Source organism: Equus caballus, chromosome 1 (assembly GCF_041296265.1).
Source record: "Equus caballus isolate H_3958 breed thoroughbred chromosome 1, TB-T2T, whole genome shotgun sequence".
Lineage (NCBI taxonomy): Eukaryota > Metazoa > Chordata > Mammalia > Perissodactyla > Equidae > Equus > Equus caballus.
Genome location: NC_091684.1, coordinates 136490780 through 136510479, shown reverse-complemented (window position 1 = coordinate 136510479; position 19700 = coordinate 136490780).

Below are 19700 nucleotides of genomic sequence, written 5' to 3'. Positions count from 1 at the left end.
AGCTGGCCATCTGGTCTTCCCCGGCAGACCCCCACTGTTTGGTCCCATCCCCAGAGGGCCGCCTCCTTTCCCCTTGTCCCTTCCCTCTGGCAAATGCGTGCTTCCTTGCTCACTGTCAGTAGGGTGCCGCCCCTAAGCCAGCCCCTTCTCCTTACTCTCCACTCGGCTGTAGGCAGCTCTGTGACTTGCCTTTAGGTTGTTCAGGTACGTGTAAGACTTTACGACCCCTGGTCCTGGGGCCCCCTCAAGCCCTCTGAGTGGTCCTCCTCAAGGCCCTCTCACTTGGTTTGAGGTGAAGGGGAAGCACCTGCCTCCACGCCCAGCTCCACAGCCCTTCTCCTCTCTTCCAGGCCTCTCCAGTTTGTACCCCTTTAGCAGCTGGACCTGGGTGAAGGCCAGTGTGGGCAGAACTGGCTTCACAAAACCCTAGCTAACCCTGTGGAGGCGAGGCGGCCTGGCATCTGGTTTAGGAATGCGGGAACATTCAGCAACTATGTCCGGTTCTCGGTCTCTGGTGCCTCAGCTGAAGCTGAGATGGAGAAAGTTCCATTTTAATATCCTGTTACACATTTTCCTAGAGCATTACTTATTTTGTCATTTTAAAATTTATTGGCATCGCATTGGTCATAGTATTCTCTTAAGAGTTTAAAAATCTCTACCGTATCTATAGTAATATCCACTTTTTCATTCTAAATATATGTGCCTTCTCAATTTCTTTTTTGATTGATCTTGCCAGAGCTTTATTTGTTTTTAGAGAACACTAAAAGTTCTCTCTATTGTTTCTTTGCATTCTATTTAATTAATTTATGCCCCTTTCTTCTGTTTTTACTCTTTAATTGAGAAATAAATCATACATACAAAAGAGCACATATAAAGTATGTTTATGCTTCAGGAATAATAATAAAATGAACAATTGTGTATCCACAACTGAGTTTAAGAAATTGAAGGCCAGGATCTGGAGCACTCCAAACGTTCCCCTCCTCACTCCAGAGCACCCACCTAAACATTGCCTTAATCATCTGTTTACTATTTATAAATGGTTTTCACTTGTCTATGTATTGCTAAAAGTATATTGTTCAGTTTAGCATTTTTTAAAGGACCCCAGGTGACTGGAATTGGATTAATCAAAATCCTTGCTTCCTGACATACTCTCCTCTTCGGCACATGCATGACCCCCTCTCTCCTTTCTTCCCTCTGTCCTTTCGTTAATCACAGCCCATGACAAGCTATCAGGCGACTCTTCCCCAATCCACGTGACTGTCACGCTGAACATGTGTTCTTCATTCTCTTCTTTCCTTATTCTTGTATTTACTTGTTTTCTCAAAAAGCGTATTTTTTTTTTTAAAGATTTTATTTTTTCCTTTTTCTCCCCAAAGCCCCCCGGTACATAGTTGTATATTCTTCGTTGTGGGTCCTTCTAGTTGTGGCATGTGGGATGCTGCCTCAGCGTGGTTTGATGAGCAGTGCCATGTCCGCGCCCAGGACTCGAACCAACGAAACACTGGGCTGCCTGCAGCGGAGCGCGCGAACTTAACCACTCGGCCACGGGGCCAGCCCCTCAAAAGGCGTATTTTTAATTGTAGTTGTCTTAACTTTATAAAGATGACATCATGCTATACGTCATCTTTGGAAAAGTTTTTTTCTTTGCTTACTATTATCGTGACTAAGTTACGTTCGTATTATCAAATTCACTGTAATTAATTTGTTTTTTATTGTAGTAAAATATATTAATGTAAAATTTTTAACCATTTTTAAGTGTACAATTCAGTGGCATTTAAGTACATTCATAGTGTCGTGCAACCATCACCACCATCTGCCTCCAGAACTTTTTCATCTTCTCGAACTAAAACGCCAATTAATTTGATTTGGCTACTGGACCTTGTGGAAACACTCCACAGGTTGCCTATTCATTCTCCTGTTGATGAACAACAATTGGAGTTTCCAGGGCTTTGCTGTTGTGCCTGATGCTGCTATGATCATTCTTGCAATGTCTACTGACGAACAGGTGTTCGCTGTTGAGTTTTGGGTATGTGAATGTTCACTTTAGAAGATAAAGTCAAAACGTTTCACAAAGCCGTTGTACCAATTTACACTCCCACTTCAATGTGCAAGAGATACCACGAATCCACATCCTCACCAACACTTGGTGTGTCGGCTTGAAGTCTTGACAAATGGGGGCAGGAGAGCTTTGAAAACCAACTGTCGTTATGTTACAAGTCGGGGAGGAGGGCTTGCTTTTGGGGGCTCCTTGAACGCTCAACTTTCAAGACCCTTTTAGAGACTTTTTCTTGCAGAGATACCCAAAGTGACATTTACTACCTTTTCCTCTCAATTATAAAAATCATACATAGTGTTTGTAGAAAACTTTAAAAGTACAGAAAACAATAAGAGTCACTTTCGATCTCATTCTCTGGAGTAACTTTTTAACATTGGTTTTTAAAATATTTCTTCTTAATGTACAAAATTGGAATCACACTATATGTACTGTTTTGTAAGCTCTTTTGCTCTGCTCAACAAAAGGCAAATAATATCTCAGTGTTATTAAGTATTCTACAAGGTGATTTTTAGTGACTGCATATAATCCATCATTTGAATGCACCAAAACTTTAACTAATTGTTGGATTTTTAAAAATGTTCGGCGACAGTGTATCAATAGAAAGTCCTGTCCATGAATTGTTGCATGTATTCAGAATTCTTAGTAGCAGTACCTAAAAGTGGAATTGCTGGGGATCGTCTTCCTTTCAAACAAACCTTGTTTATCACCTAACGGTTAATTAGGGTGCACATTTACATTAATCAGAAGCATCTGTACTACCAAGCAGAGCTGCTGGCTGACATGAGGTAATGGGTGTTACTACTGCATGCTGAAAGAACATTCTGGTCCAAAGCAAAGAAAATTGGCCCTTGAATTTACCTTGGGAAGTATCTTCCATCAGACTTTTCGAAATCTTGATAATAGCCTGGAGGTGCCAGGAACATGCTCTGTGGGCCCTGGCAGCATGGCAGCCTCGGTTAAAATGGCTCCTGATCTCCCTTTTCCCATAAAAACAAGATGGGGGTGTTCTGAGTGTTGGGGTGCAGGGTCTGTGCCAGGTACTGCAGCAAGGTCACTGTTGTAGGTGAATTCCATAAGAGACCAGAGTGGCACCAGGAATGCCTCATCAGGCAGGCGAGGCTGAAGGCTCTGCTGGGGGAGTGGGAATAATCGCTCACCCCCGACACCTGTATGGCTGTCCTGGTCTCAGACTCCATCCTATTTAATCCTCACAGCCTGAGAACCAGCAGGACAGGAGGTATTATCCCAATGTACAGATTAGGAGACTGAGAACCAGAGGTTAAGTGATGTCCTTGAGGCCAGACAAAGTCAAAGACAGCTTTTGGACACCAACTCTAGTGCTCTTTCTGTTGTCCCACAATGCCCTGGATGGGACAGTCTGGCTGCTGAGTTCTAGACCAGGCTCCGGCATCATGCCACAGCTTCCTGAAGCTGAGGGAATGGGGGAAGGGGCTGAAAATGCCCTGCAACACTTTGGAAGAAAGGACTTGAGTCTTTGGACACTTGGGTCAGTGACCTAATGAAGGATCCAGCTGGCTTTTCAGGGGACATTATCCTAAGGGAGAGGTCAGAAGACAAGTTACTCACTGAGTGGCCTTAGACATGTCCTTCCCTCTTGGGGCCTGGGAACAGTCTTGTGTTCTGTGAAATGAGTATTTGATTAGCAGGTCCTAAAAGTTCCCTCTTGCATGGAAAGCCCTCAGACTCTGAAATGCCCACAGGGTCCACTTTGCAGGCATGTTGGGGCCCGCATGGCACCCAGCGGGGAGCTCCATGGTGTGGGCTTTCATCTCAGAAATGAGCCTTTGCTCTTCCTCGGTCTCTGTGTCTGGATCTCATGATGGGAGCTTCTGTTGGCCCTGAATGTTTGCTTGCAAAGTCTACTAATTTCCTCCCCCTGCCCTTTGGCAAGGGCCTAGTGGGGGCACCCTTCACACATCATTGCACAGGACAGCACCACCTTGAGATGTGCAACATGGCGGCCCTCCTGTTGAACCTTAGCTTGAGCCTCTCCTTGGTTGACTCGGCTTAAGATAATAAGCAGTTGGAATTTCCCTGTTTATTAAAGTAGAATGAGTGAGTGGGAACAGTTAGAAACCATGCAGTTTCTACTTCCTGCCAATGCCTTGTGCTGAAAGAAGGAAGAGTAAAGTAAAGCCATGAGAACTTTTGCTCAAACCAAACACTAGCTGGAACAAGAGATGGGTTGGCCCCTGGGGTCCTCTTCCACAGCTGGAAAGACGCTGCGCAGCCCAGCAGGCCCCATGAGTTCTCCCTACCCCCTCAGACCCTCGCATCCGTCCGCCTGCAGCTGGTAAACTGAGAAATGGGCCTTGGCCAAAGCCTTTTTGTTTGCAAGTAACAGGATTCTACTCAAACTGGCTTAAGCAAAAAGTGAGTTAACTGAGAGAGCAGAGGGGGTGGGTCAGAGAACACAAGGACAGGATGGCTTCACAAAGGCCTGTAGCCACTGGGAACCCAGGCAGCCTCTCCCCTCCGCCTGTGTCTCCCTCTGATTCTGACTTCATCTCTCACATTTGGACCGTCTGATTCCACCAGCACGAGGCCCCAGGTACTCAATCAATGTTGCCGGTTGCTGATGGGCCAAACCCCATCTCAGAGACATGTCTTCAAGCTCTGTCTGCCTTTTGGGGCCCACATTCTAGATCAGAGACTATCGACATTTGTCTGCTGTAAACCTGTGGCTGGGACCATCAAGGAGGGCTGTCTGCTCAGCCCTGTGAGTAAAGCACATGCTCGGTGTCCAGGCTGCCAACCCCACCCCTGTCTGTCCTACCAGAAAGCGGAAGGGAGTACCTGGGATCAAGAGTGATGACACTACAGGTATAACCTTGAATCCTCTCCAATTTATACAATTAAATAAACCATTTGCAGACTTTGCCGTCTTATTTTTGGGAACAAATTATTTGCTCCACACTTTACAGCTGATCATGACAGACTGGCTAGTCACCACACCTGGCCTGCAAATTCTCCTTCTAGGTGGCTGAAGGTTTAGTGCAAGAGGAAGGATGGGAGGATGGGTCCTAGCATTGGCCTCTAAGTATTGAAACTTTGTGCATTTCAAATCGCGCGTGGATGGGCCCCGTGTGTGTGCATGCACGCGTGTATGTGTGTGTTTACATTTCAAGACTGCCTGGAAGAGCTTTGGTAGCTCAGTCCCCGACCTCTGGCCACTCCTCCTGTGGGTGCAGACGGAGGGCAGGTGCTGTGACTGCAGAGCAGAGGGAATCAATTACAGGGTTTTTTTCCCCTCCTTCTCCTTCAAGGAAACTCGCTTTTAATTTCCTTTGTGATTATCCTCCTTATTGCTAAACACAAGCTGATGGCTCGTTCCTCTTTGATTTCTCCTTTTAACAAGTCTCCCTTCCTGCCCCTTTCCTTTCCATTGTTTCCTCTTTAGCCCCAGACAGTGGAGGAAATATGCAATGCATGCGGCTGTGCTGGTCTTAGCACTTGTTTTGGGTTGATTTCAGGCACTAGGTGAGCATCCTTCTGTCTCTGAGGCAATGGGCCCCCTTAGGATGTGAAGGAGCTGACTGGAGCATTAACGGGCTTGATGTTCATCTCAAGGTTTGGGGACCGAGCAGACTGTGTGTTTGAAAGTTTGAATTGAAGGGTCCCACGAAGTCCTCTGTGCCTCTCCAACCCAGCCTTGTGCATTTTGTTTATTGACTAGTATTTCCATTCGTTCATTCATTCAACTAATATTTTTGGGGCAACTGCAACGTGTCAGATCTGTGGTTAGTGCTAGCGATTCAACGGTGAGTGAAAGCAGCCATGGCCCCTGTTCTCCGCAGGCTGTTTCCTTTTTAATTGTAAAATATTAGAGGGAGGGTTATCTGTACCCGCCTTTCATGACCCGATTAGTTTACTGGATTTCTGGCTGGTGCAGAATTTCTGCGGCAGAGCAGATCCGGGGATGGGGCAGGGGCATGGTGGGTTTTAATGATGGGTTTGGGGATGGGAGGTCTGCAGCACGTGGATGAAGGGCTGGGAAACCAGCAGGGAGCAGAAGGCAAGGCCCCTCGCAGGGTGTGGGGTGCTCTTAGTTAGCGAAAATTGAGGCGGAAAAGGCCTTTGAGATAATTGAGTTGATCTCTTTCACTTTCATCATGAGGACAGCCGGGCTTCGGGCAGGCCCTGCTGGTGAGGAGTGATAACCCTGCCCTGCCGTGAGCACTCTGGTGTCACACGCTAAAGTCCCTTCCCGTCTCATGTAGCTGGCATCTTTCTTTGTTCACAGGCCTCAATTTATGTTCAGCCAGCTGCCGGGAGAGCTGCGAGAAGAAGGGTCAGCCATATGGCGCCCTGGCTAGTGCTGACTTGATGGCCCTGCTGCTCTGTGCAAAGGTTCCCTGGGCTCCAGGCTCCGAATGAGCTGGGCTGTGGGCTTCTACCTGGTCTCCAGGTGCCTGGGTCGCCGTGCTCCCCACGCTTAGATGATTCAACCTCTGGGGACAAAGGCGGCTCCAGTTCCCAAGGGGAACAGCTTGATCTTGGGGCTTGGCCCAGAGTCCCCTTGGAGCCCGGGCCAGAGTGGGGACTCAGCACCTCCCTGAGCACTAGGGGCTACTTTTAGGGCCTGACTTTCCTGCTGCAGTCAAACCTGCCGGCTGACCCCTAGCATCTGGTGTTCTGAGCTGGGGGCCTAAACAGCTGGTCCAGCCCCTTGTGTCTTCCCCAAACCCACTGCCCTAGTTCTGTCTGTCATCTCCCTTTTGTTCTGCCTGTTTTGTCATCTGTGCTGGCACCATTTCTCCAGGAGCTGGGGAGGCAAGGTCTCAGCTAACACTGTCTAGGAAGTGGCTTCCTATAGGAGGGTCTTAGTTTCCCAGGGCTTCTGTAACAAAGCACCACAGACTGGCTGGCTTAAACACAGAAGTTTATTCTCTCCTGGTTCTGGAAGCCAGAAGTCCAAAATCAGGTGTTGGCTGGGCCATGCTGTCTCTGAAGCCCTAGGCGAGAGTCTGTTCCGTGCTTTTCTCCTGGTCCTGGCGTTTGCTGGCTGTCCTTGGCCTTCCTCTGCTGGTGGCCCCAGTGCTTCAGCCTCTGCCTCCCTCCTCACACGGCTGTCTTCTCCTCTGTGCGTCTGTGTCTCTTCTTCCAAGGACACCAGTCATATTGGATAAGGGCCACCGTATTGCCGTATGACTCATCTCAACCACTGGCATTCCCAGATAAGGTCCTATTCTGAGGTGCTGGGGATCAGGACTTCAACATATCTCTGGGGGACACAATTCAGCCCAGAACCCATGATGAGCAGGGTTCACTGAGTGGAGGCAGGGAGTGGGGGGGCTGTTTTGCCTCTGGGGTGTGTGAACCGCTCCATCATCCACACTCCTGTGGCCAACATCGACCAAGGTGGGAAGGCATCCAGGCTTTGTAGGGCTCCAGGGCCTCTGTGAGAAAAAGAGTACATAGTTATGAATGCAAAATTACGTATAAAGTTGAATCTATATCTATAGATCAATCTATTTTATTTTCTGTATATTATGAAATTCTGCCATCTTAGAAAACCTTTCTGGCTGTGGAGAGACTGCCCCTCCTGGGCTAGCCAATTCCTGGAGAGCACACCTTTGACATGCAAACTAGGCAGCGCAGAACCACACCTCCGCTCTCCCACCCCCTGAGAAGAGACAACCAGGGAGAACCCCCATAGCCAAAGCCTGGCAGAATTATCCAAGCTAGCCAGTCCCAAGCCGCTCACCCTGGCCTGCCTTGCCTTTCCCACAGAAAGCCCAGTGAAGACCCTGGTGCAAGTGCTCCCTCGCTCCTGTCTCCTCCTCCCAACGCCCTGGTGCTTCCCCATGGGCCTCCGGTCTCTAGGACCTCTGAGTACAATGAACTGTGTTTCCTGAGCCTCTTCTCTGCCTCCTCTTGCTGCCACTCCTGGCTGACCATCTCAAAAAAGAATACAAAACAAGAGTGGACACTTATTTAGAACAAGATAATAGATTATAGCAAAATAGAAAATTTAAAAAGCTGACAAATACCACAGACATCACAAAATCCAGAATAATCGTGGGGACCATGTTGCTGCCCTGTGCAGATCCCCTTTACCAGAGAAGGATGGGACACGGGGCGGGGCTGGCCGGGGGGATTGGGAGGATGCCAAGGGGCAGTGGCTGTTCATGGAAGGGTCTCAATATTTTAACTGTTGTGGACGCACCGCTGTACACAGGCCACACCTCCATACTGTGTTATGATGAGAACATCCTGTGCTCAGCCAGGGGTGCCTCTGTAAGGACGACAGCTCCTCCTTGCTCCCAGGCTGGGCTGCCCTCAGCCCAAAGGCAGGCCAGCGGGGCTCGGTGGGGAGGGCTTTGTGACCTGGGCCATGGCTGCAGGCGATGGAGAGGGAGCCTGCCTGGGATAGGCCCCTGGGGTTTTCTATTCTAGGGAGAGGCAGGTCTGCGGCAGAATATCTGAGAAAACCATCTTTCCCCAGGAAATCACCAGAACACAACTGTAATTCAAACAGTATGAGGGGAGGCATGTAGGTCTTTGAAAGTCAGAAAGAGTTGGGACTTGATGTATTAGAAAGGAACCCAAAGACAGCTGTTTCCAAGACAGAATGTTAGCCCAGCGGCCTGGCAGCTCGTGGGGGCAGGTGAGAGTGCAAGGCAAGCAGGGAGCTGAGGAGGATGGAGCCCAGTTTAGACTCATTCTGTGTGAGAGCTGGAAGGGCGTCATTTGCAGATGGAGAAACTGAGGCCCAGAGAGGCAAAGTGACTTGCTTAATATCATCTGGCTTCTTATTTTAAGGGATGGCTCACTTGGGATTTTAGTAGGAGTTCTCCCTAAGGTGGCTTATGTAAAGAGATCAAAGGAATTTAAAAATGGGCACCCTTTGGGTGGTGCAGAAAGAGCCCTGGGCTTGGAGTCTTCTGTCACATTCCGTTGGCAAGAACTTGGGCAAAAGGCCATACCTAAACGCAAAGGGGTCTGGGAAGTGTGGTCTCCAGCTAGGGAGTCATATTCTGGGCTGCAGTGCTAGTACTGTGGGGGAAGGGAAGGGGATTTTGATCAACAGCTGGCACTATCTGCCGCAGGCTAGAGGAAGGTGTGTGCAAAAACATCTTCAAGGTTGTGGTTGCTATGAAGCTCTTCTAGGTTTGACTTTATTCAAAATCAGGTCAATGGTGATGCACTTCAGGAAACTAAAAAAATGCCACAGGGGCCAGAAAGGGGAAGATTATTCATTAAGCACTTACCGCATGCCCAGCTCTGTGCCATCGACTGAGGGAATATATAAGAAAAGATGTCACCCCCGTCCTCATGGGCCCTTATAATTTCCAAAACACAACTGGAAAATAAAGGACACCTAAATCGTGTGTTGCAGACCAGGAATGCAATAGAAATTCCGGAGAGAAGGGATCAAGGTGGGGTGGGATGGTCGGAGAAGGACGGCCTCTTGCAAGGGATGCTCTTGAACTGGGTCCTGGGGAGTAAGGGGATTGCGACAGATCAGAGTCAGATTGGTGCGGTGTGGGATGGGAGTAGGCAGGGGAATGACATCTACTAGGCACTTGGTGTATGCCATTATCAAGTTGTTTCAATGAATCCGCACAGCAGCCCATGATCACTTGTCCCCACAGCTTGATGGAGGAGCTGAGATTTGAACCCCAGTCTAATGCCAGGGTCCCAGCCCCCTTCCCTCAAGAAAAACCCATTTAGGACCAAATCTTATGAATGCTTCATAAATCAGGAGTGCTGAGATTTCTGTTACCATGCGGGAGAAGATCCTGGGCTCATTGTAGACATCTCTCAGAGGATGCAGTGGGGTGACAGAACAAAGCTACACGTGTACGTGTGGGTGTATGTGAAAGAGAGAGACAGCTCCATTGATTTCCAGCTGTTTGGCTTTGGATAAGGCGCTTACCTGCCCTGGGCCCTAATGTCAACCTCTGAGTAACCAGTTTCATTACCTCTGTTGGCAGGGTGTCTGTGAGGGTTGGATGAGGTAGGCAGTGGATGACCACACACTTTGTTGATCCTAAGTGCATTTACACTGCCAATGTCTTGCTGGGCCCCACAGGCCAGTGAGATGTTGAATATCGTCTGGAAAGAAAATAGAAAGAACCTAGAAAACACCACCCTCCAGTGTGCAAAACAGGGTGTCACCCAGGAATGCCTGGTGCAGCTGGGCGTCACCATCTGGTAAGCAGCACAGGGCCCAGACGGCAGGTTGTGATGGGCAGCTGGACCCGCACTTGGAACACGGCGCTGTGGAGCCTGAGATTCTGTGATGCGGCAGACTCCTTGAAGAGTGCTCACGGCGCTCAGCCAGCTCCTGAAACCGTCGGCCTGGGCCTGGCTGTGGTGGTAATCGTGACACAACTAAACGGAAGATCCCTTTCCGTGGCAGCAATTTACAAACTGTTGGATCTGTACGGTGCTCTGTGGTTCTGCACTATTCAGCCTCTTTGCTCACACAGGATAGAAGCTCCAGAAACTTCCTTTAGAAGAAGGGAGTTTATGGGGAGAACTGACAAGGCTAAAAGCTCAGGAAGTGAAGCTGCTTTTATGCCCATAATTTCCATTGATCCTTGAAATACCCCTGTGACCTGGTATTACTACCCCCATTTGACAAGGGAAGAAACTCAGTTGTGGAGATAGGAAGTGATTTTCCCAGGGCTGGTTGTGTGGTGGAGCACATAGTTACCACCAAATACCATCCTTTTTTGAATAGTATTCTATCTGATCTCTTGTGTTCAATGATGACTTTACACACGAGGAAACTGAGTCACAGAGGAGTCCTACCCCAACCACCATAGTTCAAGGGAATGGAGAGATCCGGAGGCTGTGAGTCCTGGCCTGACCTTTGGATGGTCAAAGTCAGTCATAGATCCTGCTTTTTCCTGGACTCGTGACCTAGAAGTCTCTGGAACCCAGACCAATGCCCCTGGTTATCACGCTGATCTTGGCCTCTGGCTGAGACGCTTCATTTGCAGCCTCTGTTTTGAGCCTGAGCCACATTCAGGCCTTTCTATTCATACCTGAAACTTGGAAAGCCAGGCAGAGCACCTCCTTTCCGAGTTCGGTCCTCAGACTCCTGGCTTGTCACCCTTGCCTGACCCACTCTGCTCCACGGCATCTTGCTAGATTTAATTGGTCAGCAGGCAATATCGCCATAAAGATCTTGGACTGAAATGAAATTTGGAATCTGTACTCGTTATGATGGTCGATAAAAGGCAATTGTGTGTTTCTCTTTTTGTTTTTCACTGTAATAAGATATGCATTAAAAAAATGAAAGCATATGACTGGGAGATGAAAGCTTTGTGAGGGTGCCCAGGGTACTCACGCTGCAGGCCAGCCCCAGAACCCAGCCTTCTTTTCATCTTTACGTGTCTTTAACACAGGTTTTAAAGTCTATCAGTCATTCATCAAGTCTTTATTAAATGCTTAGTGGCTACAGCTGGGGGAACGAAGCCTCAGATGGGTCCTGGCCTTAGGGAGCGGATATTCTGGGTCCTTGAGGAAACAAGGAACAGAGCAACTGACCATGCAATTGAAGAGATAGGATTCAGTCACAACTCCCAGTACCAACGTGGCTGACTTATTGATCTATTTCTGCATAAAAATTACCCCCAAAGTTAGTGGTTTTAAATAACAGTGATCATTTATGGTCTCAGACAGTTTCTGCAGGTCAGGAATTCAGGAGCAGCCTAGCTGCGGGGTTCTGGCTCCGGGTCTCCTGAGGTTGCAGTCAAGATGTCAGCCAGGACCGAGTCTCTGGGGGCCTGACAGCACCGGAGCAGCCTCCTCCAAGATGGATCATTCACACGGCGCAAGCTGGGGCTGGATGCTGGGGAGAGGCCTCAGTCCCTCCCCCCTTGGGTTTCCGCAGGCTGCTTGATGTCCTCATGACATGGCGCTGGCTTCCCCAGAGCAACGGATCCAAGAGAGACCAAGGTGGAAGTGGCAGTGTCTGTTATGACTTGGTGTCGGAGGTCACACACCATCACTTCCTCCACACTCGTTTGTGAGAAGTGAGTCACGAAATCTGGCCCATGTCTGAGGGGAGCAGAATTAGGTTCTGCCTTCTGAAAGGGGGAGTGTCAACCACTGCCATGACTAACACTTGGAGCACTTGCTCTGTACGCTGAGCGTTTGATGTGCGTTACCTCACTGACTTCCCACGGCAGCCTGTGGAGTCGTGGTCTTGTCTCTGTGCAGCTGAAGAAACGGAATCCCGGAGAGGCCAAGCATCTGCCCAAGCCTGCTCACCTGTGGGCAGCAGAGCTGAGACTTGAACATAGGCCGCCTGCCTCAGGGGCTTGACCACGATGCCACACGTCTCGGAGGGAGGGAGGGCAGGAGCCTGCGGCTGAGCTAGGCTGACTTGGCGGAGAGAGGCACAGTGAGAAGGAGCTGGTGCTCAGTGCCTCCCAGACACTGTGTGGTCAGGGCTGGACGTGCAGGAAGGGGTTCTTCTTCCAGAGCGAACATGAGAAGGAATAAGCCAAAAAACCCACAAAGCGCTATTTTCCCAGGTTGGGGTCAGGTTACTGCTTCTCCTTTCTGCTTTTGGCTCCAATTTGGAGCCCTAGATGGTCAGGGAAGCATTTTCCAGAAAGCTTCCCTCTACAATTGGCACATCCTTGTTTCTCCTCCCAGGAGCGTGGAAGTCAACTTAAAAATCAAGTCTTTTTGCTGGAAGGGATCTTATTCAACTTCTCTCCATTTTATAGACGGAGAAACAGACCCAGGAAGCAAAAGTGATGACGGCAGTAACATGGCGGCAGAGCCAGGCCTGGAGCCCAGATCCCCTGACGCTCAGCCATGGCACATTCTCATGTGGCAGGAGAAGGATGTGTTAGTGAGAATGAGAGAGGAGGAAAAAGTGTCAGAGAGAGCTGGACTCAAAAGTCATCACTAAGTAAAGTTATAGGCATCAAAACAGTAACATTGGTGTAAAGACCAACAAATAGACTGATCAAACAGAAAAGAGAGTCCAGAAATAGACCCGCACTTAGATGCCTGCGTGACTTTTAGAGACACCAGGATAATTCAATAGGTCAACGATAGTCTTTTCAACAAATGATGCTGGAACAATTGGACATTGGTAGGGGAAAAAAGTCAACCTTGGGGGGCCAACCTGGTGCCATGGTGGTTAAGTGCGTGCACTCCACTGTGGCGGCCCAGGGCTCACAGTTTCGGATCCCAGGCACGGACCTAGCACTGCTCATCAAGCCGTGCTGTGATGGCATCCCACATAAAATAGAGGAGGATTGGCACAGATGTTAGCTCAGTGACAATCTTTAGCAAGCAAAAGAGGAAGATTGGCAACAGATGTTAGCTCAGGGCCAATCTTCCTCACACACACACAAAAACCAAAAAACCTTGACCTCCTACCTCACATCATAAACAAAATTATTTTAAGATGGATCATAGACCTGAATGTAAAAACTAAAACTATAAAGCTTCTAGAAGAAAATATGGGAAAACATCTTCACAACTTTGGGATAGAAAAAGACTACTTAGACAAGCCAAAAAAAAGTACTAACCATAAAAGAAAAAAACGGACACTTTGGACTGCATCAAAATTAAAAACTTCTGGGGCCGGCCTCGTGGCCAAGTGGTGAAGTTCCCGAGCTCTGCTTCAGTGGCCCAGGGTTTTGCTGGTTCAGATCCTGGGCGCGGACATGGCACCGCTCGTCAGGCCACATTGAGGAGGCATCCCACATGCCACAACTAGAAGGACCCACAACTAAAATATACAACTATGTACTGGGGGGCTTTGGGGAGAAAAAAAAAAAAAACGATTGGCAACAGTTGTTTTCTCACGTGCCAATCTTTAAAAAAAAAAATTTAAAACTTCTGGGGCTGTCCCTGTGGCCAAGTGGTTCAGTTTGCGTGCTCTGCTTTGGCGGCTCAGGGTTTTGCCAATTCGGATCCTGGGTGTGGACCTAGCACTGCTCATCAAGCCATGCTGAGGTGGTGTCCCACATAGAAGAACCAGAAAGACCTACAACTGAAATGTACAACTATGTACTGGGGGTTTTGGGGAGAAGAAGAAGAAGAAACAAGATTGGCAATAGACGTTAACTCAGGGACAATCTTTAAAAAAAAAATTAAATATTGCTCTTCAAAAGACATTATTAAGGAAGTGAAAAGGCAAGCTACAGATGGGGAGAAAATATTTACTTACGTATGTCTGAAAAAGAACCCATATGCAGAGTATGTAAAGAATACCTATAACTCAATACTAAAATGACAAACAACCTTAGTAAAAAAGTAGTGGGCAAAGAGCCTGAACATATACTTCACAAAGGAAGATATACAAATGGCCAACAAGCACATGAAAAAGCATGCAATGTCACGGCTAATCAGAGAAATGCAAATTAAAACCCACCAGAATTACTAAAAGATTGACAACGCCTAGAGTTGGAGATGATGCTGAGCAACTGAGATGCTCGTAATTTGCTGGTGTGAGAATAAGGGTGTCACCATTTTGGACGACAGTTGGGCATTTTTTAATAAAGTTAAACGTATACCAATCTCATGACTGAGCAAGGTCACTCCTAGGTATTTATCAAGGATAAAAGAAAACATTTGTTTACAAAACGACTTCTACAGAAATCTCATAGCAGCTTTATTCATGATGGCCCAAACTGGGAGCATCCCCAACTGCCGCCCACCAGAGAATGGATGAACAAGTTGTGACGCATTGTGCAATGGAATACCACTCCAGAAAAAAAGTAACCAACTATTGATACATGCAAAAATATGCAGGAATCTTACAGAAATTTTGCCGAGTGAAAAAAGCCAGACACAAAGAAGTGTATGCTGAATGCTTTTATTTCATGCAATATTAGAACAGACATGATAACCGAGGTTGCTAGAAATCAGAGCAATGGTTGCTGGGGGCAGCAGTGGGGGTGGGAATTGACGAGGTGGGCGCGGGAAGGAACTTTCTGGAATATTGAAATATTCTGTATCTTGATTGGGATGGTGTTACATGAGTAAATATATGTTAAAATTCACATATTTATGTCAAAATTCATCAAACTATACATGTGAAATCTGTACATTTTACTGCATGTAAATTATACCTCAGTAAAAAATACGTGTGTATAAAGAATTCATTAGCAAGTACGACATCCTTCCTACATAGGCTGTTGTGGTGTTGTCATCGTTTTAATACAAGCCTTGGGTGATATAACTCACTGATTCAGAACAGGCTGTTACGTGAACTGGGAGCGGTGCTGATGGTGTCTCGAATTTGATTCTAGTGTGTAGCGTTAATTTATGTAGCTCTATCTTGAGGAGCCCTGTGGTCAGGCCCAGCCTCAGTCTTGGGTGATCACCCGTGCGCTATGATTCCAGGGTGACAAGAAATTGACTCATCCCAAATTCCTTTGCATACTGGAGTCTGAAGCCACTTAGGCAAGCATAGCCCTTTCCCGGGGTTCACTTCCTGGTGGGAGTAGCAATACACTGAAACCCCTCTTGGAGGTGTAAGTGAGTATATCAGATACTGTCCACCCAGGACTGGCTACATAGTTTATGGGGCCCAGGGCAAAATAAACATGCAGGACCCTTGTTTGAAAATTTGTAAGAATTTCATGACGGTGACAGCAGAACATTCAGTCAAGCACGGAAGTTTCTGTGTGACTGTACAGGTGGCATGCCTATGAGGTCAGCCCTGGGCCTGCTTTTGTGGAAGTGACTGGAGAAAAACTGTGCAGCCAGAGGTGGCATGGGGGGTGGTCCTTGAAAGGTGGAAAGAGTAAAGGCAATCCAGTGGAGTTTCTCAAATGTGATTTGTGGACCATTTGATTCCAAATCATGGGAGAGGCGCTCTTGTTAAAATGCAGATTCCAGACCCCACTCCTATGCATCAGCATCTCTGAAGTCAGGGCCCAGGAATCTGAATTTAAGGAGGCTCCCCAGTGATGCTCAAGAGCCAAGGAAATCAGAAATCCTGGGTAAGGGTGTATATGGGAGATAGTCAGTTTCATTGCTATTCAGGGTCGACCTCTGATGTGGCCCGGAGGCTGACACAGGCATATGGCATAGGGCAGAACTTCCTTCAACAGACCCAGTTTCTGTCCATCCAGGCGTCCTTGCATACACCAGGCTGGCTCTGTGCTTGGCTCTGGGGATAAGAGAAGCCATGAGTCCCGCCTTCCAGGCGCTTATAGTTTCATAGGAGAGGGCCACCCGAGAGTGTGACAAGCTCTAATACATGGTAGAGAGCCCTCAATGCCACCAGAGAGGCCTAAATGGCATCATATCTAGCTTGGGGAGGGGGGTGAAGGCAATCAGGGAAGTCTTCCTAGAGGAGGTGATATTTGATTGCATCATTTGAGGGTGATCCAACTGGTTATGAGGAGGTGAGGGTGAGGCATTCCGGGGGAGAGAAGGCAAGAGCAGGGTGGGAGTGATGAGAGATGTAAGGGATCAAGGAAATGTTGGGGAAGACAGTGTGTCTGGGAACTGGGGGTCTTGTCTCTCCCTGTGAAAGCAAAGAGGGCCAGACTCTTTTCTCCATGGATGGTGGTGATAAGGCTGCAGAAGGAGACCAGGCTCTGTTGGTCAGATACTCCCACCTAGGACTGGGAGTCTGGAGGCTGACGTGAGGAGATAGAGACACTTAGAGGTTATTCATAGAGCTTGTAGGGCTGTTGGATGGTGGTGAGTGGCCAGTGGTGGAGGTGCCAGCAGTGGCATCCTGGCTGGACTGCCTCCTGGCACCCATGACTCCCCCTCTGCCCTTTGCTGGCCAATCTTCCCAGCCTTCTCGTCGATTCTATGAGCTCCCCAATGTCCTCCTAATGGGGTCTTTATAGCGTAAGTCAGCCATGGTCACTTTCTGTTGTTGACAACCAAGAACCTTGATGCAGAAGGTCAGCTGGGGCCAGACGATGGCAGCCTTGGATGCCAGGGTGAGGAGGAGGACAGACAATGGGAGCCATGGGAGGTGTGTGAGCAGAGCGGATCCACAGATCCCGGAGGAGTCATCAGTGGATTGGAATGGGGAGGAGCAAGACTTCAGGGGCAGTGGAGAGCCGAACCAGGGCGGTAATCGTGACAAAGGAGGAACAGGGTGCCGTGACAAGGGTCACAGGAGTAGAATTGACAGGATTTTACAACTGGTGGGATATGGCAGGACAGTGGGGAGAACGTTCCACAGAGAACACACATTGCGGCAAGTTTCCTCTCTGTGGTCTTCTCAATAATCATCTCATCTGTTTCAATTTACAGCCTTGGGGGGAAGGTTGTAGATCCAGGGAGGCTGGCCCAGCTCTCCAGCCTCCTCCAGGAGGTGGGCTCCGTTGGAGCTGTGCTCTGCCCGTGAGCAGACAGGGGGCTGAGGAACGGTTAGCTGCTAAGGGGCGGGAAAGAAAGCAACCCGTAATTCCTCTTTAATAACATATGCCAGTAGGTAACGTTTTCAATATGTCACTGTGTCTGCAGCTCCGGTCAGCGGGTCGCTATCATTTTTGAGCAATAAACAAAAGACTGCTTTTAATTACTTCTGTGAAATTGCCCGACCCATGCATGATTAAATATTCATTATGTAGAATGAGGCATTTTCTTTGTATATAGATCCATATTAAATTTAGCTGGCAACCCGCTGACTGAACAGTACTAATAAGGCCCGTGTAGTGGGCCACAGCTTTTCATGATGGCCCCATCTCTTTTCTCTCAGTCCCTCTCTCCAGTTCCCTTTCACTGTCTTGGCCCAGCTGTCTCTATGTCACTATTTTTTTTAATTGAGGTGAAGTTTACAGAACATACAATTAACCATTTTAATGTGTGCAAGTCAGTGGCATTTAGTGCTTTCACGATGTTGTGCAACCACCGCCTTTCTCTAGTTTCAAAATTATTTCATCTCCCCCAGCAGAATACCACATACCCATTAAGTAAGCACTCCCCATTCCTTCCTCCTCCCGTGCCCTGGTGATCACGAATCTGCTTTCTGTCTCTATGGATTTGCCTATTCTGGATATTTCATATGAAAGCAATCATGTAATATGTGACCTTTTCTGTGTGGCTTCTTTCACTTAGCATGATGTTTTCAAGGTTCATCCACGTTGTAGCATGGATCAGTACTTGATTCCTTTTTTATGGCTGAGTAATATTCCGTTGTGTGGCTATGCCACAATTTGTTTATAAATTCATCTGCTGATGGACATTTGTGTTGTTTCCACCTTTTGGCTATTGTGAATAATGCTGCTAGGAACATTCATATCCGAGTTACTACATGGACATATATTTTCCCTTCTCTTGAGTATATACATAAGAATGGAATTGCTGAGGCATACACTAATTCTATGTTGAACTTTTAGAGAAACTGCCATACTAGTTTGCACAGCATCTGCACCATTTCACATCCTACCCCAATGAGGTTATGAGGCTTCCTATTTCTCCACATTCTCACTAACTAAAAATTTCTTCACTATTTTTCTGGTTATGGTCATTGTAGTGGGTTGGAGTGGTATCTCATTGTGGTTTTGATTTGCATCTCCTTAAGGACCAATGATGTTGAACAAATTTTCACGTGCTTGTTGGCCGTTGGTACATCTGTTTTGGAGGAATGTCTATTCAAATCCTTTGCCCTTTTATTAATTGGGTTGTTTGTCCTTTTTTATTGTGTTATAAGAGTTCTTTATATATTCTGGATACTTATCAGACATACAATTTTGCAATATTTTCTCCCATTCCATAGGTTGTCTTTTTACATTTTGATAATTTTCATTCTTATAAAGTCCAGTTTATCAATTTTTTCTTTTGTTGCTTGTACTTTAGTGCCAAATCTAAGAATCCATTGTCTGTTGTCCAATCCGATGTCATGAAGATTTACCCTTATGTTTTCTTCTGGTAGTTTTATAAAGTTTTAGCTCTTCTATTTAGGTCATTGATGCATTTGAGTGAATTTTTGCACATGGACTGAGGTAAGGGTCTAAGCTCATTCCTTCGTACGTGGACACCCAGTGCTCCTGGCGCCATTTGTTGAAGAGACTATTCTTTCCCCCATTGAATGGTCTCTGCACCCTTGTAGAAAATTCTGTCAGTCTGTCTCTTCCCGTTTCCCTGTCTCTCTGCCTCTCTCACTTGATCTGCCTGTCTCCACCTTTCTCACATCTTGCAGACTCACATTTAGTGTCCACGTCCCTTACGTGTTGTCCTGTGACTCCAGCATCCCACATGGAAAGGAAATGGTGGAATTTGGGTGTGTCCGGGGAAAGTCATCAGCTAGATAAAGAAGGAGTGAGCCTGGCGCCACTTGCCAGCCAAATGCTTTGGCACAGAGAGGCAGGGGACACTCAGGGCTGCAGTGGGAGTGGAGGGTAGGGTTGGTCTTTCCTTTTAAAACCAGATCAGGACTACTGTAAATGTTTGCACATTATTTTATTACATTCTGAGTCCACCTCTTGGTGTTCCATTTCCATTAGACCTTGTGGAAAATTAACCATATTAAATCAATAAAGATTCAGGTTTCTGAAGTTATTTCCTTTCTCTCTCTCTTCTCCTCTCTTTCCCCTCTCCCATAACTACTTCATTATTCAGGGGTGGCCACACAGCATTTTGGGCAGCCGAACTGGGATTCGTTTGAAACCAGATCAGGTACACCATTTACTAGCCTAACTAGGAGGAAGCGACCCCGCCT